The sequence below is a fragment of the Pezoporus flaviventris genome, unplaced genomic scaffold (assembly GCF_033815535.1).
Source record: "Pezoporus flaviventris isolate CSIRO_AGI_PZ_B2104156 unplaced genomic scaffold, CSIRO_AGI_Pfla_v1 ptg000006l, whole genome shotgun sequence".
In the NCBI taxonomy this organism is placed as follows: Eukaryota; Metazoa; Chordata; class Aves; order Psittaciformes; family Psittacidae; genus Pezoporus; species Pezoporus flaviventris.
This window is the reverse complement of record NW_026892554.1, coordinates 5,544,994-5,570,685: the sequence shown is the minus strand read 5'-3', so window position 1 is coordinate 5,570,685 and position 25,692 is coordinate 5,544,994. Positions and strand designations below refer to the sequence as shown.

Below are 25,692 nucleotides of genomic sequence, written 5' to 3'. Positions count from 1 at the left end.
CCACAAACATAGTCTTGAATGGATTGACTATTTGATGTTCCTTCTTCTGTTGCTCAAAAAAAAAGTTATATTAATCAAATCAAGAGGAAGAAAAAATAACTTGCGATCTAGGTTACTAATATCTGCCAATTGGCAATCTTGAGCATCAAAACCATGGACAGTTTATAGGACAAAAATTTGGCAGTGTACGGTCATGCAAATAATTACTAAAAAAGAATCAATTTTATGAAAAGCTGCACGTAAGCAGAAAAAAGTCACTGTAATATGAATAATTTAAGCAACTTGAATACACAATATTGAGCTTTCTTTGCAATGTCATCAAAATCATAGAAATGGCAGTTAGAAATAGTCTATACTATTCTGACTCTGTAACCCATGGGAAGTTATGTTACATCTAGGTGACCTGTGAGTTTGTCCGTCTCAAAAATGGGTATTTTAAATAATATGAATCTAATCTCAAGGCTGTTCTCAGTCCAGTTAGTGTTTGGGAAATGTTCTCAGATCACTATGCTATATTAGTTCAAACAATGATGATTATTATCTTTCAGGGATTTTTATCCTCTGTGAAAAGCAAAAAGAATTACTGGCCAATTTTGTCTAGTAAATGCTGAATACTTGGAACACTTCCCGTACATACTCATTCTGTGGCTTTCTTGTGTCTGACTTATGTTTATCTTCATTAAGTGGAATAATGCAAGTCAAAATAGCTACAAGTAAACTGTCTGCTGGAGAGGGAACAGTTGTTAGTTCATGGGAAATGGATCGTAAAAAATGTGCTCCTCTGACTTCAGAAGAGCTCTAAATTGATCCATTTCCAGTTCAAAACTCCTTAAAGCATACTGAGCAATCTCACCTGATACTTCATCACCTGATGATGGTGATGTCTTTCTAGTTCAGAGGGGATGGATTACTGTGAAAGTTTTTGTCTCTATCAAAGTTCACAGAAAGTCCTGATTCGCATGGGAAAGTGGGGAGAACATCTATACTTACTGGAAGCCTGTTCAAATAAGCAATTGTCCTGAGTTCTTTGAACTTTGGAAGAGGTGGAGATGCAGTCATATAGAAGACGAACTACTTCCCTTGAAGGAGTACAGCACATATCTGTGCAGATTGATGGAGTCATAAGTCACTAGAAGCTAACCTGGGTACAGCCTGAGGTAAAGCTGAAAGCTAAAGTCATTCCAGGTGGGTTGGTAGAGGGAAAAAACAAATCCTAGACATTCACATATGAGGTCGTAACTTCTGTTCCATTGCAGCCCACATATAAATATTTTAGATTTATATTTTGGAAGTTTTAAGCCTCTCTATAAATGCATTTAACTTCAGGTTTTATTTTAAAATGCCTCTCGAGTCAGTGAGGTGCCACACTCCCTCAAGGATTTCAGGCAAATCTCTTTTGACCAATCCAAATCCATAAGCCAAACCATATGATTCCAAAATACCTTCAATTGCCTCCTGGATCAGATGTCCACATCTGGAAATGATGGATATTCTCTTCCCAGCTGCAGAAGAGGGAAATTCTGCATTAGGCTAAAAACACTGTGTAAATTGCAAGGGAGAAGGGTCAGCTTTCTAAAATTACAGTGGTCAAGGCAAGTCAAGCACTTTAATGGCAGGCTCAGATCCAAGATCAAAATCGTTTTACAAATCTTCAAGCAGTTCTCCCTATAAACATGCAGAAATTTTTGGTTGGCTTTATATGAAGATAGCCAGTGGGCAACAAATTCTCAAAGGTAAAGACTAACCTCCCTTCACAAGGGACACAAAGCAGGTGCGCTCCACAAGGATGAAACTGTGCCCCAAATTCTATTGATATAAAGCAGGTGAGAACTTTCTGGTGGGAAATGGCTGTAAATCACAGGAAGATCAATCGAAAACAACAATTCAAAGCTGAAATTACAGTTTTGAGCTCACCCTGTTGAAACCTCTGTGTCTAAAATACGCTTAAAAATGTTAAGGAATTTGTTGGTCAATTACAATAGGAAAAAGAAAACACTTTAATGAAGAAAATGGGAAGCAACTGTAGAATTTATGAGATGTATGACTGAATTTAAACAGACCACTTATATTATCCTAAGTACCCCTTTTCTTAACTTTATGTATAATTATCCATGCTGAGATGTCATCTTCCTTAGTCTAATAAGAATCACTCTCATATTAAGTGATACACAAAGAATTCATTGGAAGGTATGTCAGTGCACACCATCACTAGCAATAACAATACATTAATTATTAAGATGAAGCAAATAAACCATTTGTCTGTCTATGCCTCTGAGTCATTACTTCACAAAGTCTTGTCCGGGAAAATCTTGATACTTCCAAAATGAAGCACCTTGTGTCAGAGCTTAGGTAGAATGAAAGCATTCTCTAGAAAGGACCACAGTATAGACTGTATAGAGGTTTTCTTATGTTACATTTCTCCATTCAGGTAGCTTGGAAATACATGAAAATGGTGAAGCAAAAGAAAAAAGTATGGTCTGAAGATCTCTGAAATTACAAGATCTCAAAGCCAGGGTGTGCAAATCAAAGTAAATTACTACTAAGCCAAAGAAAAATACACTCAAGTTTGGGGATTGATAGGACTGCACATTCTTGTCAGATACCCATCTAAAACTCTTGAGTGGGGAGCAAATCTTTCAAGATAGCTTTCTCACAATATTTCTAATAGCTTCTGTTTTTAAAGAGGCTAGAGATAACAGGAAAGCAGTACATATCCATGTTATTTTGACTCTTGCATCTAAGTGGTGGCTGGAATACAGAGAACTAATGCCAGAGCTGACGTAAATAAGCTTACTCAAAGACAGTGAGACAACATCAATTTACACAAACCAAGGTTCAAGCCTGGGAAATTTAGATACATGCAGCAGTTTAGATAAGATACATCTAAGCAAATATTTTAGGTATGTATACACATCTATATATAACACTTTCTAAACCACTTTAATCTCAATCTATGTATATGGGCTGCTTAAAAATAAGAGGAATTTGCTCTTGGGAACTGAGTTGGAAGGATGAGAGAAAGTCTAGAAAAGTTCCTACTCTGCCTGATTTATTTCCTACCCACAAGTTTAGCCCCAGAACACCCAGTGAAAGAGGCTACTCTTCCAGTGTCATCACTGGAAGGAGAAAAGAAAAAGTCCTTTTTCCAGGGGGCACTTCAGAGGTGCTCTGAGCCATACGGTAGAGGATCTTCATCCCCCATTTTCTACACAAGACTCCTTAGGAATGACACTGATATAAGTTAATGCTCCTAAATAAACAGTTTCCCTAAAATGAGGCCATTTGATTGTCCTAGAAAATAAAAAATATACTAAATAATCAGCTCAAGCATACGATTAAATATTCCAGAATTTTACTTCCAGTTTGAAGAGAAGACATACTTCTACTTCTAGTGCTCTGGTCAAGGAGTAAAGTTGTTTGACTCAATTCCCCACTCTTTAAAAGGAGAATGGGCCTATCTCCCAGAAAAACACAGAGGTTTCATGAGTGTTTAGAAAGCACATCAGAGATGGATACTTCAATGTGCTTTATTTGTTCTGGTCCCCCATCTTTCTCAACCTATTCCCCACGCCTCTAGCGGGGTAACATGAAACAAGAGCATTGCAATACTGTGCATTTTTCTTGGCAAAAAAATTAACCACAAAGTCCAGGGTTTGTATTTTTTTAAGCAATATTCACACAGGGCTCAAATTATGCGCATAAACGTTGCTAATGTATTTGCTATTAGTCTGTGTGACACCTTATTCCTTTAAGTTTGCATCTCTTGCCATGGACTAGGAAAAGTCGCTCCTCTCTGAGAGGGCTAGTTAAGATGTATCTTGCTATTTCCCCATATCTTTAGTATGCAGGGAGCGCAGAGATGGAGATAAAAGGAGAAATGTCTATCTTTGAGTCCTCTGCAATACAGAATAAGTTATCAACCTACTAACATGCATGTCTGAATAGACTCCTTTGGCAGGAGGGAGATTTTATCTGTCCTGACATGTGAATTCCTCCCTCATGTCAATCCATGAAAGTACTAAAGAATAAACTCTCTAGTAAAATGAATGTGGCATATCACTGGGACTTAGAGAGCATCATATTTTCCCCTAGTTACTTTTTTTTTAATTCTCCAACTGAATCCTTGATATCCATATAAATTAGTCACTCTGAAGAACTACTTGAAAATCCACTGCTTTAATCTCGTGCTTGGGGAGGGTGGCTCACTCCACCAAGCCTTGAGAGTTTGTTGTCTATTTTTTCCTCTTCAACTGAGCGATGTGCCTGCACATCCAACCCCCACACAGAAGTGTTCAAGTAGCATTTGTGCTGGAAGCTTTGCAGCTGTGCAAGTCAAATGAGCAGGCACTACGTTGCCCTCAGATCTGGTAGGCCCCAAGGTACAGATATGAGCAGTCAAAATGTCCTATTTAGCATCATGAAGTGCCCACCCATGCGCGAGGGAAAAGGATGCGATGCTTTGAATGAAGCTGACACAGCTGCAGTTACATTGTAGGGGCATGAGTGGGAAAGTCACATTGGTCTGTTTGCAGATGAATTATCAATCTGGTTTCACAAATATTTGTCTCCATGCTCATCACCAGTACAAGGGCTCTTCATTCACCAGTCTCTACAGCACCTAAACCAAGGCTGTCTCTCTGCTGAAATGGATCCCTTAGTCTTCACTTATGCAATAATTTCACAACAATAGTGGTGGTATGAGAATAATCATTTTTATATAAAAAAACATAACCAAAATAGTAAAAAAAAAGCAGCAAAAAAAAGGTAACGTAAAAATTGACCATATTTTTATCTTTTGGTTTCCAGTGATTACCCCTAGATATTTGTGATGTGCTACACAACATATCGGTTTTCATTGTATTCTGTCAAAGGCAAGAAGTTATACATTGATTAGTGGTGTGCCCAAGGTTTTGTGTCTCAGTTTAGAAATTTAACTGCTAAACAATTCTTACTCCTTTTTACTAGTATTTATAATCAGGTACACTCCAGACTCTAATGCCCTTCTTCACTTTCCCATATTTTATTTGCACTGCATACATTATTTTCACCTGCTTTTTGTGTGCACTACATCCGATGCCAGTTGCAGTCCACTATACTGCTTGCCTTCTATTCCTTTTCATGTCTGTACATCTATAGCTGGAGTGTTGACTTCAAAACAAACATAAAAACTCAAAGTAAATCCACCAAGTACTTGATGGCCTGGATATAAACCCATGAAATGGGCTCATGGACAATGATACCCTCTTCCTTTTTGTGAATTTCCAAGGGATATCTAGAGATTTGATAGGAACCTACACACTGAACTTATAACCAGAACCCTAAGTTTTAAAAAGTACACAGTTGAGGACTACATAAACAAATATAGCGGCCTAATAATCCTTCAGACAAGAAAGGCAGGAAAAAACAAGAACCAAGTGAAGATACTGGACGCAGATCAGAAGCATATTAGGCTAATGAGAGGCAAAGGGATTGAGGCACTGCTACACAACAGGCCAAAGGAGCACCCTCCAGGATTTCTGCAACCTGCCTGTGGTTTCTTCTTCTGCTTTTAGATGAGAGACACGCCCTCTTTCATGAACAGCCTCCAGGGGTGGATGATCCACTGTGTCTATTTGTAATTGAACCAGGGACGGAAGAGCCTGGAGAACAATGCTGAGGTTGCCAATGAGTGGGCTACCACCAGCAGTGCATGCTTCTGCCTTTAGCTCTCTAACGAAGGAGTCTGAAGTTTTGCCACGATAATAAATGGATGGCAGAGGGTTGTAATGTACCTCATTCATTGCTTTAAAAGAAATCATTTACGCCCAAGGGGACATTTTCAAACTGCTGTTTTCAGGTCTTTTCAGCTAAGCTAAATTAAATCTTTTTAAAAAACTTAGAGGTGAGTTAAAAATAAAAACCACTACCCTCTATTTTATGGATCTAAAGATTTTCCAATAGATTAAGATTTTTCATTTCTAATATTACAAATTCCTCATTTTGAGTGCAAAACTGGGGGGAATGGGGAAGAGACTTGGGTTTGGAGTTTGGAAAGGTCTTGGTAGGAGTTTCCTTGAACCTGAAAAGTAGGAAAGGAAATAAACACCCAAAGCACACATCCTTATCCTCTCTTTTCTTTACCCTGAGCACCAGCTGGAAAAATAGAAAGCCTACAAACGTATGCAGCATTGACTTAAAAGTTACAAATGCAAAAGCAACCTGTTAAAGGAGAAGAGTCACACACTGGGTTAAATACAGAGTGGAGAAAGAAAACAGCACTAATCAGCTGTTTCATATCTGTCTCTCTCTAGACACATATGCACATACACACACAAACACAGCAAATGTGCTTGATCCTGCCCGTTTCTATGCAAGAGCGTATCACAGAGTAGGCGATAAATCATCCACTTGGGCATGTGCACACAGAAGCCAGCTCGAAAAATACAAGAAGCAGAGGAATTGCCATATTGAATCAGGCTGTTGGTCCATCAAGTTGGTATCATGCCTCCAGCAGTGGCAAAACCCTGATACTTCAGAGGAAGGCAACCCTCAAAATCCACAGAGCACTTAGCTCGGTCCATAGGTGGGGGAGGGAAAAATACCCATCCTAACCCCTGCAGGCAGTAAATGTGTGTCCTATAGAGCAAGCTTGGATTTTCCCTATGCAGGGCTGCAACTGTAATTGCTAGTTTGAAGCAGGACAGCAGAACAATGTTTGCAAACATTCATTCACCTAAAAAGCCGCTAATTCACTTTGACATCATTTGTGACCCTTTTCCAGGAAGGTTCATTGGAGCAAGCAGTTTTGTTTGTGGAAAGCAAAAGTTTGCTAAATACTCTGGAAGTGCTCCTCTCGAGGTTTGTTTCAGAAATGACGTACACAAGCTTTTCATTTATCTCTGTGCCTTTCAATAACCCATACAGGAAACAGAGCTGCATGATGCGCACTCAAGCGGTGAAATGACGGCTTTCAAATGGTGGCTTGCAAATACTCAAAGAAACACACGACAGATCAAAACCAATGTGTGGGATGCAACTTTTGCAAATAAAATACTGTGTCTCCTTGAGGAACAGCCTGACATTCCTGGAAAATCATCCAGAGTGTTTAACCCGACCTCTTGTATCAGCAAAATTCACAGGCTAGTTACACTCTTTTGGGCTGAACCCAAAGTCAGTGTAAAGGGGAGGTTTTTTTGTCACCTATTTCTAGATCAATTTAAACATGCTATGTGCCACTGCAGAGTTTAAATGTCGAGGAAAAATACTTTGCTGTGTCCTTTCCTGCCCACTTCTGCTCACATATTTAGTCACCCCTGCTCACAGTGAATTTTCCTGTCCCAAACCTCATCTGCAACAGAATTCCCCTGCAAACCCCCAGATCTCTTCCTTTTTGTGACTAAGGAGGTAGCAGGGAACCACAAATGGTTTTCACAACAAATTGGCATCTTTATCTGGTTTAACAGCACATAAAGCTTACACAGAACTTGTCTTTCTTGTTCTTAATTAGAAGTGGGCGTGAGGAGCAGGAGACAATGGGGATAGAAAGAGACACAAAAACAAAGGGTGAGCTCACAAAAATAGTTTTGTCTGGGGTCAGAACGATACTGTTACATTTATATTAGAAAAGATAAAGAAAACACCTACCTTAAAAAGACTGTAACTGTCAAAACTTGTCAGCACCAGTAAGCACTGACTCAGACAAAAAGGTTTATCCCGAAACATTTATCTACAAGTCATACATGGCTTTTTGTTTATGTGCCATAGACTCATACTGTTCCCAGAACTGCCACGCATTCACTTGCTTTCATAACTAGGTTTGCTGATATTTAGTCTAGGCAACCTGGTTGAGGCCCATGCTGGCTTCCAACAGGTTCATGAGCCTCAGGGAGCTATTCAGTCTGCTTGTCTTGAATGGGAAGTTCTGAAGTGAAGGTTAACTGTGCTAAAATGGAATAAAACTTCGGTCAAGTTGGTAACCTTAGGGTATGTAGAAAGAAGGGTATGAGCCTCTTCTTGCTTCCCTAAAGCCCTCTCAGCCTGCCTTTCTTCTCCCACCTCTTCAGATCAGCCTTGTCAGCATGAACTGAGCAATGCAGGGAACAGAACTTGATGCGATGTTCTTCTCTTAAATCAATTCCTATTACATTTACAATTTGTTTTGTAGCTTCTTTAAAAAAAAATAAATTAAAAAAATAGAAAAGGGGGTGAAAAAGTCTCTCCTGTTGTGATTTCCACCCCCCCTCCAGTTCCCTACCTCCTCCCTAGGGCCTCAGCTTGTGCCTCTGTGTAAGTCCTGGGGTCCCGAGTGTCAAATGTCAGGCCTTGTACAGAGCTGTCAAAGAGGAGAATAGGCTGAGATGATTGATGACTGCAAAGCCTGAAATCCAAACCTCTGCTGCAAATGCTTCTTTTACAAAAAAGCTGGGGCAACCCACAGTGGCTATATTCAAGGTCAGCTCGCATACCATTACACCCACCGCTTTGGGCTTCTAACAAGCCAACGCATTCATGGAGGATTTCTCATCTCTCTGTCCCTCTGTGCGTGTCTCTGCCTTTCTCTCCCTCCCCTTACTCTCCTGGCAACCCCCTGCCAAAATTTTCAAGCACTTAATCCCAATAAAAAAAGGCATGGCCTCTTTTTTTTTATCTTCCCCTCCCCTCCCTTTCCTTCAGGCTGCTTTCGCTACGAGGAGCCACGGGCTGAAGCTTAATGCTGCACAAGTCAGATGACAAGATTATTAATGGGAGCAGGGGAATGTCATATCTGATTTCATGCATATTCATGAACGGAGTCATACAGCTGGGACCATGTGCCATGGAGAGACAGAGCAAGAGAGAAACTTTTACACCCCCTCCTTGCCGTGAAGAATCTGATCCTGGAGATTAAGAGTCCTGCCTTGCAAAATTCAATTGTTCCCTTTATATGTTAATAAAAAAGGGGAACCGTTTGCATGATAATAATGACGTTGTGCCAAGATGGTACTAATATCTCTTTTTATCCCTGTCACTGAAGTAACTGCCCTGAAGCTGATCTTAGCCTGGAGAGCACTTTCTGCAAGGAAAAGAGGACGTACGCTATCACCTAAAATCAGAATGAATTCCAAAGAGTCCCAATGCAGGTTAAAAAAAAAAGAGGGAAGAAAAAAAAGCTTTCCAAATACTCCAGTGTTCACACTAAGTGAAAGGGGAGACACTAAGCGTAGGAGAACTTTACTAGGGTTCTGATTTGTACTCAGATAGCAGCTGTTTGAAAGAGGTGAGACATGAGGGTTAAAGTACTAATAGTCTTTTACTCTGTAGCTTTACTCTGCAGCTAGCTCCTTTTGTATTTTTTTTCCGATAGTGCCTTACATGGGGAATTTTATTCCCATTTTACACCTGGGTAGATTGAGGCATAAAGTTGTTATAGCTTATTGGCCCCATATCAGCCTTATCAGAAAGCTTCCCATTAACTTAGCAGGATAGGACCTATAGGCACTTCAGCTGAAGTCAAGAAGTGAATAGCAGAGCAGTAATGCAGCTATACCAGGAAGCTAATTTCATCTTCTAGTCTATGTTGAGAAATAACACATCTTCCTACAGGACAGCAGAACAAATAGAAAAATGTAGGCACTGTGACACTTAGAACAAGATCTATGGTATTTTTTCCTATTCAAAATCCATCAGTATTATTGCTGAGACTTTGTGAGAATTAAACTCTGTTATACCTGCCTCTCACACTAGGTCTAAGTAAAAGTCTATTTTTCACACACTTAAAGTATTCCATTTGTCTCTGCAGCAGCATCTACTTGTGAAGAGACACAGTCAGCCCATTCCTTTGGACAGGTGAAGACCAAAATAAATAACAGAGGCAGCATGTGCAACTGTGAAATCAATTTAGAATTTAATTGCTGAAAACCATCTGACAATAAACTATAACAGTGCATGAAATGGACCTGTAATAGAAGTGGTGGCTATTCCTGGAGTAAATTAGAATTAGTTGTGGGGAAAGCACAAGATTACCGTAGGAGACCAGACTAGATACTGGCCCTAGCAAAAAGACAGATGACTTCTTTGCACCTTTAATTGCTATCATTCAAGGCCAGCAGCATATTCTCTCATGAGGATGCCAAACCGTTCACGTGATCCAAATGCTCTTTGGTACAAGCTGATCTGAGTTGCCCGTAGGGCTATCACAACAGGCTTCCTGGCACAGAATGACAGAATGGGAATGCCTGGGCAGATTCAGGCTTTATGAGAAACAGTGGGTTTATTCTGGTTTGCGGAAAGGGGATGAAGACAGGGATTATTGCTATTTTTCCTAGAGGGCTCATTTCATGACTGCACACAAATACATTCCCAGCTATTCAACCCTCATTGTGAAGTATATACAGACAGTCCATATCTAGGCTGGAGCAGGAAATAAAACCAGAAGTATCTCTAGTAAGAACAATTGGAAACTTGCTGGGCTGTGGCTCCAGCAGGTATGGTTTAGCATGTGTTGGGAAAAGTGGCTGCAGTGTGCAATAAATCATGTTTCACAGCAATAGTAGGGCAATACATCTTTACTGGGTAGAGCTGGGACACATGGCAGGAACCTGGCTCCACCACTGGAATAGGGAATGACCTTGAGTGACTCACTTTACTTCCCCATCCCTCAGTTTCCCCATCTGCAAATGAACAGCAAAAACTACCTTCATTAAGTGCTTTCAAAGCATGTCATAAAAGATATTTCTGTTATCACTATGCAGATGGCTATGACTGTCATAATCAACTATCAGATGATAGTGACAGCCTTAAGGATTCCACTTTAGCCCATACATAGCATACGGTTAAATATCAAACCATGTTTTAATTTCTGTATTTGAGGATGTCACCTCCTATCTCTAATCATTTCTCAAGTAGTGGTTAATTTAAAGGACTGAAAAAATGTCATTTTTCTCATTCAAACAAGTAAAGCAAAAAAAAAAAAGGGGGGGGGAGCAAAAAAAAGGCCCACAACTGATGGAGATTAGAGCAGTGGGAAGAACATGACAGTGATATCAGAACAGAGGAAATAACATGTTAATGACATTCAATATTCTCCCCGTGTCAAGTCATCAGCATTTTTATTGCCACTTTTCCTCCGAATACAGTATCAGAATTTATTGAGACAATCTGTCTCCATCACCTGTGATATAATATATTTTATTCAATAAGATATGAAATAATATTTATCTTTCAACTCCAATGACTAGTTTTAAGGGCAATAACAGCTTTTTACACAACAGTTACAAGTGCAGAGTTTGTGAGTTTTAGTGCTAGACCTAAGGGCTACAAAGACTTTTCCACCAGGTAGAGAACAGTGAAACCAGGTTTTTGATTGTATGCCCTTTGCTATGTTTCTCATTCATAAAATAGCTGGTGCCAAAAGACAAAACAAATGGTCCAAATGCAGCTCCTGTGAGCTGGTTGTTAATGGAAACTGAGGCTAGAAGAAGCTGGTCCTGGTCATAAATTCAGAACCTCAGCAGCAGAGCCTGTGTTTGATCTCCAAGGGGGAAGAGGACAGCCAAGAAAAACCTCTCACATTATTACAGAAGGAAGGCAAGCAGAAGAGAAGCTGGAAGAGTGAAATGAGGAAGGCTGAGGGTTTATCATCTCTGGCATGGAGTGCACGTCTGCAGTTTAACAGAACCAAGCCAACTTTTCAACTGGCCAGCTTGGATAGCAATAACAGCACATCTCTGCAAATGCAGATGCCACATCCCTGCTTATGAAAATGTTTAGGTTTATGTGCTCCTTGACGCAGCTGCATTTTGCAGCTGTGCAGTACAGGGCTGTTTCCTCTTATTTTGGGATGATACCACAGAAGGGAACCCTGGCTGCCTTTGCAGACCCCTACATACCAGCTTCCCTTAGGGCTTTCTATGCCAGCAGTTTGGCTGCTCGGTTTTGATTCTCAGTCAGGTCAAGGTCCCTCACAACCACATTGTCATCCATAGTACCCCTTAAGTAGCTGTAATTCACTCCACAGCCAGCCCTAAGCAGCCTGATTGGCTTCAAAACAACTTTCTTCATGTACTTGAGATAGTGTCAATTTGGGGCACATACCTTTAAAAAGACAGAAGAGAAAGGGGGAAAGAACCGGAAATGCCTCATTGGTTTGGACTTTTGTTTGTTTGTTTGTTTGGGGGGGGGGGGGGGGGGGGGAGTTGTTCTAAGGTAGGGAAAAAAGCAGTAACAGAAGAAAAAGATGGAAACCACTTTGAAATATAGCCACAGCTGCTCCTGTTCTTGCTCTCCTCCTTTCCCTCAATCACTCCACAAGGAAAGGCTGTGTACTTCAAATCATTTCCTGCCTGCAGCATCCTGATAAAGGCAGGCTTCCTGCCATTTGCCCAGCAAGCTGGCACTCTGTCCCGTGCTTGTTCCCCTTGACACGTCCTAAGGCCTTCAATCAACCTGCTCTGCAGATCTCTTAGCTGTGATCTGAGACACCAGATGCAATCAAGGATGAGAAGTAGGTATGCTTATGCCTACACAGCATCCCAGGCAGCAGTGCCATCCCCTAAAACCACATAATCCTCTCCCAGCCCTGCTTTTCTACCCTTTTTTTCAAGCAGGTCCAGCTTAGCTGACTGGCTCCAAGCTGCTTTCAGCAGGTTGCTTGCTCTGCCTGGGCAGCCCTAGCTCTTTCTTCTTGAGTGGCACTCCTGTTGCCTAGAGAAAAGAAAAACTACTTGGCCAAAGTGAGAACCATCACTTTATTACAAGCCAGAGCTTTGGGAAGGGGCTGAAGAGCTCTCTTGTTCCCTTTGTGCATCTACTAGCTCATCAGGGACAGACTGGAACATGGAGCAACAGCCACAACATCTTGTAAAGTTCAGGTTCTCGAAAGCTGGTGTTGGAGGAGCAATGAACACATCAGCAGAGAGCAGGGAGTAACCTGACAGTGTCAAGGTAGGAAAGCAGTCAGGTTTTTATAGCCCAAGTGACACACAAGAAAAGTGAGGAGACACTAGGAGTTGTGCATGCACCTCTGGAAACCTAGAAATGCTGATCTGTCCTCTGCTGATAGTACTACTCAAAAAAACCTTCATCTCCTCATGTTTGAATAAGGGATTCCATCATAGTTCAGTGGCTGCTGTGGAAATTTGACTAACCATGGTACCCCCTCCACCTGGCATCAACAGTCACCCTTGTACCAAAGCAACAGGTATGAGCAGGCCACATCTGCTTGGCAACAGGCAAATGTCATTTTCAAGCACATCATATTAAGCCTTCGTCCCTGTGGTCACATCCATCTAAACCTACTGCCAGTTTATTCCCTTTAACTAATCCCCTATTACACAGCCAGTGGCAAATATAAACCTTGTTTTTGAAGTTGCCTTTCACGGGCTAATGGAAAGGACATCGCCGCAGTCGGCACTGGAGCCTACTCCCCAGCCACCCTGGCCAAGAAAAACCCTGGCTTCCCACAGATCACAATGTTTTGACCTTTTTAGCACTGCTTTGCCTGTATCCTACCATCTGCTCCCACCCAGGTATCCAGCAGTCGTGGATAGGGTGAACTGGCGAAAGGGCAAACATGCAAGCATGGGCTCCTACCTTCCTGGGGCTCTGCGCACCCTGGTGACTCCTATACATCCACCACCAAGTAGACGTGGGCTGATGCTGTCAGAAGACCTCTCCAGTGCACATTAAGGTGTGCTGTCTCTCCCTCGCACACATGTACACTCCTCCTCTCTCCCCAGCAGTGTGGCTCCTCGCCAGCATATTGCACTGCCTCCGGGTATCTCACACTCCCTTGCTTGGCTGACTCTTTACTCACCTGACCCCACTGGATCTTTCTGATTTCATTCGTGCCTTCCCTTTAGGCACAAAACTTGTCGTTATTACATTTTCCACTCCCCGCTGGGCTGTTGCTTTGCCTTTCTAATAATTCAGGATATTTTCAAGTAATTTGGGGTGTTTAATTTGAATCTTTCTTCTTCCTCACTTCAGAGGAAGTAGGTATGTATGCAGAGGAAAGGAAGAAGCTGCTTCTCTCTCTGCATATTGACAGCCTTGCACTTGTGTGTGCATGTCATGCAGCTTCTAGATAGTGATTGATATTCGTAGTCTATATGCATATACATATACATAGTATGATCATTGTGAAGCTCTACCCACTCCCTTCTCCTGCAGCACTGAGATATGTTGACCTCTCATTGCTTCCTATTCACTTGACACCAGGGCTTCTAGTTTTATCCAAATGAGCAGGCTGAATGAAGTTCTTGGCACAATTTTTTTACTTCAAAATGGAAGACAAAGAGGTCTTTCGAGACTGACTTCCAGAAGGAGCTTCCTTTACCTTTGCTCCCAGCCTCACACACCTCAGACAGCAGGCAGCCTAGGCAAATCAAACAGGGAAGTCTTGGGAGGTAGAAAACAATATCTGCTACAGTTATTTAGCATCCGATCCGATTTACTTTGCACACATTATCATAGTCCCCGCTCATATGAGAAATCTGGCGTGAGCAGTATGGGCTGGATTTGGCCCATCATATTTATCCCAACAGAAGTACCCAGACTTTTATAGGGCTTCAAATATTGCAGAAACATTAAAAGTAAAGCAAACAGGTGGCTTTTTAAAAAAAAAAAATTACAAATAACTGCAGCTTTACAGGCACATAATATCAGACAACTTACACAGGAAATATAAACTGTGCATGGCGAGGAGGCAAACAAACACTCATCAAATTTTCATTTACAACATGAGCTCCCAGTCTCATGCCTGATACATGAAGCTGGACCACTATTTGCCAATAGGGTCCTGAGAAGGGCTTGTTCTGTCCCAAGCTGCCCATCCTTTTGGGCAGAGTGGAGGCCCTGAATTTGATTTTGGATATGACTATCATGGTCTGGTGTCTTTCCCCTGTACCCTCATCTTAAGGAGCTGAACATATTCAATGGCAAGACAGCTTTACTGGTTGATATTAAAAAAGTATTACCGGATGCCTCATGTATATCCGGGAATTTCAAAGTCCCATTAAAACTTCACAAACTTGGGTGCCAGGTAAGAAAAGCACCAGAGACAAGCTTGAAACAAACCCCATCTTCCTTGTGTGCATCAGAACCCGAAGTGATGCCACCATGTGCTGACATTGAAATTCTCCTGATGCTTAATTTTGTGTTCTCTTTATTTTGGAAGCCTGTAACACCTTTCAGGTAGACCTATGGCAGGCAACGATGGAAATGGGCAAGGTTACAGACCCCTGCCAGTGCCAACTGGCACAGGGGCACCAGGAACATTTTAAATTTGCTAATCCCCTCTCAAAAGATGCAAATTGCCAAGGCAGTTTTAATGCCAACTTGGCTGCTTCTCTTCAACCAAAGAATTTAATACAGCAGAGGTCCCCCGAGAAGGGAAAATAGATTAACCCCCCCCTCCTAAACTTTGGTAGCTGGTTTTACATACTGCGAGCCTCAGGCTGTTACTTGAATTTCACTTCAATCGTTTACTGCAAAGTATCAGCTATTTTTTTTCCTATCCGCCTGGTTGCTCTTTAAAGGAGAAAATTTCATTAACAAACCATGGATATAAAATATGAAATCAGAGATCAGCTACTGCAGAGGAGAAGCCAAACATCACTAAAAAGGATTAGTTTCTTTCACTGTCTAGAAATTTCTCATGGAAGACCTTGGCTGCCCTTTTGATATTAAAACTTCCTAACAAGTATTACACAGGAGTTTTAAATTAGAACTTGCTGTCATTGGGACAGTTATAAACTCTTAAATATGTCCCTCTGCAAGTTGAGCTCCTGCAAAATGCATGTGTGCGTGGTGGAAATCACTGGGAAATGGGTGTGTATCTGTGGAAAATTGCCAGTCGGACCCATTAATTACAGCAGGAGTTCTGCCAGCTGATTTATAAAATGAGCACCCAAGTTACTCCAATTAATTCCCATAATTCCGCTCTGGATAGTGAGCCACTAGTCAAAGTAAAATAAAAGTTTTTGCTCCCAAGTGTGACCTAGGAAAACCAATTTTCTTTCCTACCGTGAATTCAGTAGAGTTCCTCTGGTTTATGCTGGGGGAGAGGATCATTGCTTCCCAGGTTGCTTTCTAATTAATAATTATATATAGTGCAGTTGGGCAAGGTTACAGGCCCCCTCCAGTGCCAGTTGGCACAGAAGCACCAGGAATATTTGAAATTTATTAATCCTTTCTTTTTTTTTTTTTTTTCAAAAGATGCAAATTGCTTTAAAAAAAAAATAATACAAGAGAGCAGTACTGAGAGTTTTAGGCACAATCGCAAGTCAGGGACAGAGGCATCTCTGCCTGCTACTAAGAAATGTTGTCAGTTCCATTTCCATGGCTTTCTTTTGCCCTTTACCTTCTGATATTGGCCTCATTCCCAGCCATCACCTGAAAGCCTAAACAGTGTTCCAGGAAGCTATAACGTGCTTGTGTGTGTGTAAGGACTTTTGGCTCCCTTGGATGTCTGTATCAGGTCTAGGAATATATGAACTGTGACTAGCATACCAATCACTAGAGGTAATTGGAAACTCTATTTTCCATGGAAATTTAAAATTTGTATGTGAAAAGTCAAATCATTTTGGCGTTTGAGCATTCTGTTTCAACAGGACATCAAGGTTTTCTTGCAGAGTGAACGTTTTATTTCAAAGGGGGAGAAGGAGAAGAGTATATTGTTAGCTCAGAAACAGTTTCAGACTTTCAAGAGAAATTCAAGCAGGCTGCTAATAACACTTCAGTGGTATCTAGCATAATTGAAAACTCCACTGGAGCCAATCAAGTTAAGCCAGTGTAAAAATGGTGCAAGTGAAAAGAAGCCAGTCACGTTAAAATGGAACAAATGTATAAAACCACACTTCCTTTCCACCTGTTGTAGAGGGTCTTTTCCCCCTTTGCTGGGGAGTCAATCTATTCTTCATTCTGTTTCAATTCCATTTTCTAGTTCTTAAGCCCATGAGCAATGCAGCCTTTTCTGGCTTTGAATGTTTTATAAGCATGAGTGAAAAAGTACTGACAATATTTTCCTAGAAAATAGTTTTGTTCTAAACATACAACTTCTGGTTTGGAGTTTAAGGTATTTTCTTTCAATGTATGAGAGTGGAGTCAAAAAGAACCTGACTCTACAACCTGTTATCCAATACACTAGGTTTTCCAGAACAACTTATTACATCTGTTCTGTATCATCATATCTTAGGGGGGGGTTGTGTTCATGATGCCATCATGTCCCAAACCCACAAACAACATGAAGTTTACTCAGGTCAATTACAAATCTTCCCTTCCTCCTAATTTTTTCTTTGTTTGTTTTATTCTGTTTCAGACAACAATAATCTCCTTTAATTGCCGGTTCTGCCAGTCACACAATGGACCTTGCCTTCTGTTATCTGACCAGTAGAGCTCGTAATTAGTGCTTAATTATAGTTTATAGAGCTACTTTGGTCTGATAGGAAAAATCTGCTTTGTTACAGTCAATGAAGTATTTAAAGCTATGTCCAGGATTGGGATAGGTTTATTAAACACTTGGGTAAGCAATAATAAACTAACATTGATTGAGCAACTCGATAGCTTTCTTTTATGCACTGGTTTTAGGAAAAAAAATAAAAAGATCCAGATAGAATTAAAAATAACTTGGCATGGTAATGGAATGTCTCCGCTAAGAACACACGGCTGCCAGTGGGGTCTATCACATTGAATGTAACTCAATCTCAGCTCCAGAAAAGAGCACTTTGCAAAATATGTGGCAGCATCATTGCTATTATCTGAAAAGGAGGAGGGAGAAAGTATTCACTAAGGTCCTTCAGTCTGTTCAGAGCTAAATAAAGAATGATACTGCTGAGCATGGGTGTGTTTCTAAGGGAAGCTGCCAGAACTAATGAAAAAGCATAGAGTTGATTTTCTTTTTAATTTTGCTTCCCTGCTTTCCAAGTCTTTCAGGAGAAATTGGAGATTGCCCTGAAATCAGGACCATTTTGAGTTTTACACAGCAAATTCTGATTCAAACACATTTTATCTGCCTGCAGGTGCCCTCACACCTATCAGCTAACTGAGACAATATTATTCTAGGCTTGGTTCCAGTAGGTCTGCCAGGCCACACAGACTGAAATGGGGAAAAGCAAAATAAAATAGCAATTTTTGAGGAACAGAGGAGGGAAAGGATTGTGCAACATCATTTCTTACCAGTTTTCATGGCAGGCAGTAGCCTGTCCAACCCCATCATTCACCCCTCTATATCAACACAAAGATTAACAGGAGGTACCTTTTAAAGGACAAAATTATCGTTTTTTTTCACCAGGTTTTCTGAAGGGAAATTATTTTAAAGATCTGCATAAGAATTCAGTATATTCTCAGTGGGGGGCAGGAGGGGCAAAACTGCTTGTTGAGTGGGTTACATGTGTCAAACCCAAGCCACCAATTATTTCAGTCATATTAGTTCCTCTCTTGATAAGGGTGTTTTCCTCAGTTCTTTCCTTCTCTCCCAAAAACATAATACATGTTTTCATATCAAGTTATGATGAGATTCCCCCTTTTTCAGTTTGATGTGGGGCTTTTTTAGCCTTTGTTGGGGGAGGAGAGAGAAAAAGAAAGGGGAAAGAAAAAATCTGCAAAAACAAAATCACCAAAGAAGGTTTTTCTAAAGTGACAGCAGCATCCTTCCTTGTTTAGCTGTGGACAGATGGAAGGCCACTGAAATGTGCAGCTTCAGTCTATAGCCTGTTTATTCCTTTCATAAGTTTTATTTCTTTTTCAGGGAGGCTGATTTCCTCATACTTGAAATAAATAGCTAAACAGATGATTTATTCATTACAAGAGGTAGAGCAGTGATTATATTTGACCTTTTTTAATATACCTGGTTGTGGTTATTTAAACAGACTCGGATTAGAACAGGATTGGACATCTCTGAAAGTTGCATTTGTCCTGCTGCTATTGAGTTTGCTTCTGTCTCTTCCCAACCGATGAAGTCATATTGTTATCAGCAATATATATATAATACTGTAACACGGTATCACTATATCTTGGGGAAGTGGAATTTGCACAGGATGACTGTGCTGAGCTCATAGATGAATTTCTATTGTCCATTATCATTTATATCTAATATGATCCATTCTACACAGCTCGTCTCTAATCCCCATGCTTGTTAAGGAGCTTAAAGAGTAAAATCAGTGATTTTGGGGCCTTTTGGAGTTCAAGGTCAAAGTGATTATTTCCTTCTTTTTTTTTTCTTTTGAAAGGTATGGACCCATCACCATTTCCAAAGTCCAACTCTTTCCTGGTTCCCTAATTAGAAACTGTACCAAGAGCATATCTGGAGGCTTTTATACATGAGATCAACCCCTTGCCCTGGGACCAATTATGGAAAAATAGCTTTACTCATTTCACTGTTTGAATACCCGATGATCACACATGCTGTCGTGTTCTACAGTGAAGCCACGATAAAAATCATACCATTAGCAATATTGGTCTATACCATTATCATAGTTTAAAGCAAACATACTCACACCAACACATAAGCCCATTAAGCACCCCTTCCACAAATACAGACTCATGACATACACTTGCATGCTTGAAGTCACATGCCTGGAAACTTATAGTAAAATATAATCATAAGTTAAAGTCACTATCAGATTTTCCTCTCTTGAATACTTCAGACTTTAGCAAAATGCAGGTTTTTGGAAAACCCAGGAAGCCAATAAAAAAAATAATATCAGTTGTTGAGTAAAATCAGGTATTTCCACAGAAAGTATGTGTTTTCCATGATTTGTTGTTTAGTTAAAACCTGATCATTCTTAGGTACATATAACCATTCCAAAGTCATGCAAACTGCTAGTATAAAAACATGGTTACACAACTAAGAGCTTGAATTACTACTTTACAACCTTTATAGCTCTGACACATATATTAGGACATATCAGACAGGTAGGTATAGATATACATATGTAGACAGGCACAAAGGCAAGTCAGCAATAAGCGTGTGAACCCATTATCAGAACATGTCCCTGTGCATAAACATAAAGCCTCCTGTAACAAGTGATTGCCTTTCAAATTTAATCAGTATTTGAATGAGTTAAAAAAAAAAGGGTCAGAGATTAGAAGGGATTGTTTAGGATTCAGGAGAGAGCTTTATGTTCCCCATTTTCAGAGCTGATAAAACATATAATGCAGGAATGTCCCTAAAATGCTCTTATTGCTCCCTCTGCCTATCAGCGCTTGGTCCCGAGGTTGATGCTCATGCTGCTGATCTGAGCCCTGGTCATTGACCTCCTACTAACCTCTGTAGTAACCCACAGATATTTAAACCAAAGGCACACTGTGGAGTTAGGCCTGATCTGGTGAGAGACAAAATCAGCTCCACGGGGCTTGAGCCCATGTCCAAAGTGAGGGGTACAGGAGAAACCCAAGGAGTCCAAAGACTCCTTGAACCCCAAAGGGTTCTTCTACGCCATGAGTACTGGAGACCTTTGCAAGGACCTGCTCTATCTAAAAGCATATTAGGAATTCAGATGAGGCAGTACCAGCATTTATCAGACATTTAACTTTTAAGAAAGCGCTGCCTAAACATGACTCCATAAGTGGCTCCATGCTCTTGAAATGCTGCTGAAAGCCTAATGGAGACTGCTCCGTTACTTTCACCAGCCTTGTTCAGTGCTTTACCACAGGACAAAACACTTGACTTCTCTCTTTTTTCTTTCTTAAAATCCATAATGAAGACCAAATACCACTTCTCCCATTAATTAGCATGGATAGAGAGTCACAGACCCCCTTTGATCCTTTGAACTAGTGTTGATACTCAGAGCCTACTGCATCTAAGCCTCTAAGCCATTCTCAGTATCTATCCTCCTCCTTCTCTGCTGTGCACAGCTTAAAGGAAAGGGTTGATACTAGGTCAACAGGGTCAGGATCTGCTGTAATCCTGAAGGAGAGTTCATGGTAGAACCTGAGCATATCAAGCCAAAAAAAAAAAAGCTTTAGATTACTACTCACACAGATCTTTTCTGAAGTGATTTACCCCTAGGTTTCACAGTTCTCCCAGGGCAGGGCATCCTATAGGAATATCACAAGTAACAGACTCCACAGCCATATTATTTCCTTAGGATATTACCAAAACAAATCCATCCATGTAAAAGAACTTCAGTGGCACTTAAGTGGTCCAGGGGGTCAGTAAAGAGCCAAAAGCACTATGGCTGGTTCAATCTGTGAACAGTCTGATCTGTACATCTGCACTGCCCGAGTTGTTTTTCCTTTCAACAGGAAAACTCTCCCCTCCACCAGCTGCCAGTTCTCCAAAGGCATTTAGTATCATAATGCTAATAAATACCTCTATTCCTGTGCCAAGTCTTGCTGAAACTAACCAGAAAGTTCAAAACTTATGAGGGAGAGAGTGGCAGATGGATGGACAGAGTCAACGATACGTTACTAAATATTAACAAGTTCTTCCCCAATGCCGTTTTAGCTTAATTACTCATATCAGCACCTTCTCAACTAAACAGATGAGTTGCATCATGGCCAAAAGATCATGAAATAGGACCCTTGTTGAGGCAATAAGGGGAAATGGGTAAAGGAGTTCATGACCTTCAATTTGAATCATTCCTTACCAGCTTTTTAAATTCAAACAACCATTAAAAGTAATTCCAAACAGATTCTATCTGCCATAATAGTGACTAGCATGCCCAAGAGATGGTATTTAAAGTACCTAGTCACCAAATTTCATAGTGCTTTATAAATCAGTATCAACACTGTGAGTTACTTGTGAAAGCAAACTTGGCCTCTTGCAAATTCTGGGAGCAATTCTGAGAACGTAGATATGTTTCTGTCCACTTACATCAGCCCAGCAGCAAGGTTAACCTAAATGCCTGGAAATATTTAGTTTTATAAACCCCACCAAAAAGTAATTCAGTGAAATTACAAAGGGGAAGTAGCTATCAAGCTACTTACATTTCATTTCAGAATAAGGGGTGTCTGTCCTTGCCAGTCCCTCTATCTGGGGGCAGAAGAATAATATATATTCTTACCATGCCAGAGATGGGAATGGGAGACACATTGTAAAGGCAGCAATGGGGAGGTCAGTTGGGATGGATAAAGGCAACAGTCCAGTCAAAGCAACAAATATCCATCCAGCTCATGTCAAAAAAAGAATTTAAGGCTTGTAGCATATTGACAAATCCCTCACCAAACCAAACTGCAAGTTGCAACTTGAAAAGCTGAAGCATGCAAACACTCGCAAAATAGACCCTACAGCCCTGATTCCAGCTCTACTAAGCCAAGCAGGTTACTACTACCCCTTTGCATGAAGCACAGATAGCTTATTTCTGAGAAATCATCTCCCAAACAAAAACGGAGAGGTCTTTCCCACCTCTATAAAGGAAAAATGCCACTTTCAGGCTTCCAACAGGGAAAGGGAATAATAAAGGGGGGAAAAAAGGTTTATAAATTATAGAAAGCAAGTTGACAGTGTGTCCTTATAAATATGAAGATTACCTATGCTACCTTCATGAATCTGAAAAGTCACAGTTTAAAAAAATATTAAAAACTACAGATTCAGCAAACCGAAAAATAATGGGCAGGTTTTGCTGACCAGGGAATAGTCTGCAATTTAGTTCTTTTCTTGTTTAACATTTACTGTATATTTCACCATCCAGAAATAATATACAGGAAAAGCCCTGTTTTTCACAGAAAGGTCCCACTATTGACAATATGAATATCACAGTGAAATACAGTCTGATACCTTGGAATATCCTCTGAATCTATTTAAAGTCCCCAAGGAAAATTCCTCTTTTTCTAAAAACAAAGATATTTGTTATGTCAGCCACTATACATTGACACACAGATATATATGAGTCTGTGAGCCTGTATGAAAGTCACACGCACAGTTTCTTGCTTACAGGGTTACTATTTCTAATAGCTCACCAAACCACAGCATTAGGACTGTTTATGGATAAAGTGATGGAATAGTCAGTTTAAGAAACACATAAACATGCAAATAAAAGTGCGTTCTTTCTCTTATCCAATGCCTATATACACAGTACATTTTATACTATAAATTATGCTGATCTCAACTGAAGAATCTAGGCAATGCCATTACTAACACTTAATCCTGTTCTAATCCATAACAAGTGTTCGCTTTAGGTTGATAGTTACTGGAGCCTAAGGTGTCCCATCTAATAAGCGGTTTGAAGTGTCAAAAAGTGCTTTAGTCCCACACTGAAAGTTGCAGGTCAGGATATTTTCCATCAATTTAAAATAGATAAAATGCTCCATTACAGAAAGTCCTTTTGAAACTTGAATGGTAATTAATTTCAGCAAATTTGGTAACAGAAAAAATATATCTTTTTATTACGAGCACAAACACTGAAATGGGTCACTTAATGCTTTCAGAACTTCCTTCCTTGCAGTACTGACGAGTGGAGAATTAAATTGAAGCTGGCCTTCTTTAGCTAGAAAGGACTGAGAGTCAGACTTCCCTGAAAATTTCCCTTTTATATCTGCTGAACACAACTTTGGTTTTCTTGGGAATTATTTTTTGAAACACACCAAGTTTTCTCTATTAGTGCTGTATAAATATCATCTCCAGTGCAGAGCCTGGAGGGAGTTCAGGAGTATGACTTAATCAGAATAACTAACGTGTTCAGAAGTTTGGTTTGGAAAGTAGCTGAGAATACTGAATACATTCAGCCAGCCCTCCTCTGATTAAATAGCTTCGTACTTTACAAGGAAGACAAGTTCTCTTCACCATAAAAACGAATCTTTCCAATCTGAAACGGTGCCCACCAGATCTGCGTTTGTCTTCAAAGTCCTGATGAATTTTGGGAGCATGGAAATAAAGAAATGTAAGGAAAAAAAAAAAGGATTAATAATTTTGAATTATTGAGCAAGGTTAAAATTTACATTTTCAATTTGGGAGATGAAAAGTTTTCAAATGATTTTCTGCTGGGGGGAGGGGAAGCAGAAATCACTTTTCTTTAAATAGACCCTTTCTATAGAAAAAAAAAAAAAAAAAATCTACTTTGTTCCCCAAAGTTTGATTTCCTGTCAGGAAAGCTGAAATGATACTTCCTGTAAGCCAACATTGAATGTTTTTGTCCAGTTTAGATTAAAGTTTGTGAATTAATCCCACTAAGCAAAGCTGGAGCTAGAACTGCTTTGTATGGATAAACAGTGCTAAATGCACAAATGAAGACTATAAACCAGCTGTATCCTAAGGAAATAACCAAGCTGGAATCAAACCTGAAGGATTTTTGCAGTCAATACCATTTTCTTGCCCTGCTTCTAAACCACACAGTGACTCTGGAGATATTCAGTGCAATCACCCTGGCCAAAGCAGTTAGCCCACCATAGTGGCACCAGTTCCAGCAACCTGTGGGTGAATTAAAGACATGGAAAAAACACTGCCCTGGAGGGATGTGACCCAGCAGATTTTCAATCAGTCATACAACTTCCTGATGCAGTGGCCTTGGAGGGGTTTAAGCAGGGTGCAAGCGGAGTGCCTCCATTGTGAGCTGCAATTGGAGTTTGTCATTTTATCTCTAAAGCTGTCTTGTGCTTTCCCCTTTTCTCATTTATGCACCTAACATAGTATTTTCCACAGTGTACATTTCTCATCTAGTAAACACCTTGACATTTCTAGCCCAGCTCTTACAAAAAAGAGGTATGCAAACATATTCCTTCCTTCCAAGAGCAACTTGGTGTCATTTAATCCCTTGAATCATCTTTGGTTACAGACTGCTTTTACTCCAGCTTCCATGAGCAGATGCAGCAGCCAGACTAGGGATGCTCATTCCATCACACCGCTGTGGCTCTCTGCCTGCCCTTCTCCCTTGAGCCCACCACCACCGGGCTGGTAGATGGTCTTAGAGCACCCCACCACAATCTGGGACCTTGCTCCCAGTTTAGCAGCTCTCTGAACCCTGGTTGTATCAAACCATCTGCTTGTGCTGTGTGAATCCAGAACAAATCCCAGGGGATCAGCAAATGGCTTTTAAAAGTAACTTGATCAGAGAGTTCAGTTTTGCCTGCATTTGTTACACGGCTTGGAAGGTGGTGTGTTTAACGTGGCATGACGGACTGCGGACAGGGTTGCCCCACTGAGCTGTCCTCAGGTGACAGATGCCTGGAGTAGGGACAAAGGGCATGACGTGGGGGGAAAACTCATGCTCTTCCACCAAAACCCACCCAGACCTTGCTCCTTAACCTCCAGTGATTCAATAGACTTTAATATGGGCAGGGGAAAAGGAGGAGGAAGTCAGGCTCCCAAAATTGAGTTTATTCCAGGTAATACTTCTTACACAACAATCTGTTCCTTTCAGAAGGACACAGATTAGGGAAGTATTTGGTCAAGGGGCAGTAGAGGGCACTCCAGGCCAGATCAGGTTAAGTTTTGGTCACTTTATCTTTCCTTGTTGACGTAAATGCTCCAGGCCATGGCCTGGGGTTTTCCTGCAGAAATGTGTTTACAAGCAGGTCAAGGACTTGCAGACAGATAACCATTAGCAAAACAACTTTTCTATTGACAAAAGAGCACAGAATAGTGTTGGCAGATGAATTCTCTTGTTTCATTAAAAGGAAAGATAGGAAGAAAACCAGAGAAGTTAAATCAGAAGGCTGGAATTCATGTGATTCTCATGATTCCCATTTTCCAGCTAGGATATAAGATCATGACTTGTCCCCCCATCCGCTTCCAAAATGACACTGAGGACTTATGCCAAGGTGCTGTATTCAGTAATAAATTGAGCTGGGATTTACTAC

The 25,692-nt window shown here is 40.6% G+C and overlaps 1 long non-coding RNA gene across 2 annotated transcripts in view; it reads right to left on the bottom strand.

The window, feature by feature from the left end:
* Window positions 1-25,692, bottom strand: part of LOC133265666 (uncharacterized) — a 92,870-nt gene that overhangs the window by 4,141 nt on the left and 63,037 nt on the right. The window contains exon 4 of one of the 2 annotated variants that reach the window (XR_009742052.1): window positions 7,747-8,311. The exons of the other annotated variant lie outside the window; for it this stretch is intronic. This is a non-coding gene — a long non-coding RNA (uncharacterized LOC133265666). Of the gene's footprint in view, window positions 1-7,746; window positions 8,312-25,692 lie in introns of those variants that run through there. 2 annotated transcript variants of the gene reach the window in all.